The sequence below is a fragment of the Dromiciops gliroides genome, chromosome 2 (genome assembly GCF_019393635.1).
Source record: "Dromiciops gliroides isolate mDroGli1 chromosome 2, mDroGli1.pri, whole genome shotgun sequence".
NCBI classification, from domain to species: domain Eukaryota; kingdom Metazoa; phylum Chordata; class Mammalia; order Microbiotheria; family Microbiotheriidae; genus Dromiciops; species Dromiciops gliroides.
Genome location: NC_057862.1, coordinates 645175586 through 645177906, shown reverse-complemented (window position 1 = coordinate 645177906; position 2321 = coordinate 645175586).

Sequence of the window (2321 nt, the reverse complement as noted above, 5' to 3'; positions counted from 1 at the left end):
GAAAAAGAACTGTGGAATCTGAATGTAGATTCAAGCATACTATTTTCACTTTTGTTGTTGCTTTTTTGTTATTGTTCTTGTTTATTCTTTCTAGCTTTTTTCCCCCTTTTTGTTCTGATCCTTCTCTTACAGCATGACTAATGTGGAAATATGTTTAACATGATTGTAATGTGTCAAGATAATGGAATGTGATAGATGAGATTTGGCAGATACTCAGGAGCCCACCTGAGTGGATTACTGGCTGATTTGACTGGATTAATAGTTGACTAGATTCTAAGCACATCTGGCTGGTACTTGAGAGTACTTAAGAAAGCATAGTTCTCAGAATCTAAAAAAACTTTGACCTTCCGGACCAGTCAACCAACCACCTTGAAGAACCTCCCATTTCTGGGAGGGGACAGGAAGGAGGAAGGAGAGCCTGCACAGAGAGCGCTGCTTCGCTTTTGGTTCCTGACTTCATTGTGGTGGAGGAGAGAGAAAGAGAGAAAGAGAGAGAGAGAGAGAGAGAGATTGATTTTAGTTAGTTTCCCCAAAAACTGGGGGAACAGATTAGGACCCACACTTAGAATTTTAAATTACGCAAATGTATAACCTATATCAGATTGCTTGCTGGCCTCAGAGGGGGGAGAGAAGAGAGGGTGGGAGAAAAATTTGGAACTCAAAAATAATATCTTTACATATAATTGGGAAAACAAATTAAAAATAAAATAATTTTTTAAAACTGCAGAAAGACTTTTGCGATATGCTGTATGAGGAACCCACTATGTGTGAAGCTCTGAAATCAGAATAAAGGGTGCAAAAATGAAAATGAAGCCTGTGAAAAAAAAATTGGGGGGGGCAGGGCAGTGGGGGTTAAGTGACTTGCCCAGGGTCACACAGCTAGTAAGTGTCAAGTGTCTGAGGTCGGATTTGAATCCAGGGCTTTATCCACTGTGCCACCTAGCTGCCCTGAACATTTTTTGTATCCCCTATTGCATTTAGTGAAAGACTTTATCCTTTAGGTTTCCCAGAGTTTGTATTTGAACAAAAGAAATACATCTGGTACAAATTATTTATTTTCTTCAGCAATATGCAGTTTATATAAAGATAGTGCTAGACCTGTGATTTCATTGCTATGGGGAATTCTCCATAAAGAAAGGCATTTTTTTGGTAATTTATAGTTTAGGGAATTACCTGTGGTGCACTGGGAGATTAAGTAACTTGCCCAAGGTCACACAACCACCATGCATCAGAGGAAAGTATCTGGACTCTAAGGCCAGCTCTAGAGCAACCTCTCGTGTAGGTTATATACCTATATGCATTGTATATATCAGACAACTAAAATATGCTATTAGGATCATTTTGGCCAATTACAATTTAAAATATTTAATTCAACAAAATGATAAAAGTTAAAAGAAAAACTAAACAGGATTTTATATTTGATACTGGAGGTGAGAGGGAACCACTGGAGTTTATTTTAAAGGGGGTGATGTGGTCAAAGCTCTGCTTTAGGAAATCACTGGCAACCAAGTGTAATCTGGAATGAGGAGAGAAGGAAGACCAACCTATTGCATAAGGTGATGAGGGCTACCACAAAGAGGATGGAAGTTAGAAGAGAGAAGAAGCATCCAAGAGATGTTAGGAAGGTAAAATTGACAGGCCTTGGCAACAGACTGGATATGAGGTGAGAGAGTGAGGAATTGAGAATGACACGATCTTGATTGTAAGCCCTAGTGACTATGAGGATAGTATTGTGCTTGAAAGTAATAGGCAAGGGGCAGCTAGATGGCGCAGTGGATAGAGCACCGGCCCTGGAGTCAGGAGGACCTGAGTTCAAATCCGGCCTCAGACACTTAACACTTACTAGCTGTGTGACCCTGGGCAAGTCACTTAACCCCAATTGCCTCACTAAAAAAAAAAAAAAAAAAAAAAGTAATAGGCAAGTTTGAAATGGGGGGGGGGGGGGGAGATAGTTTGTAAGGAATGAGATGTCAACCAGACAGAGGTAGCCTGGGTTCAAATCTAGCCTCAGACACTTTGTTGTGTGACCCTGGGGCAAATCACTTAAACCTAATCGTCTCCAAAAAAAAAAGACATCAAGCAGAGGTCTAGTTCTAGATGTCCAATAAGTAGCTCAAAATGGGAGACTAGGTCAGGAGAGATAAGTTCAAACTAGTTGAGAATCATCAACATGGAGATGATAACTCTTTAGAAACAAATTAAATCAAGTGAAATAGTATAGGAGAAGAGAAAAGGGCCCAGGACAGAGCCCTGTGAGAAACAGGGCATATCCTTTAGGAAAATCCAGAAAAGGAAATAGAGTGGTCAGATAGGAAGAAAAA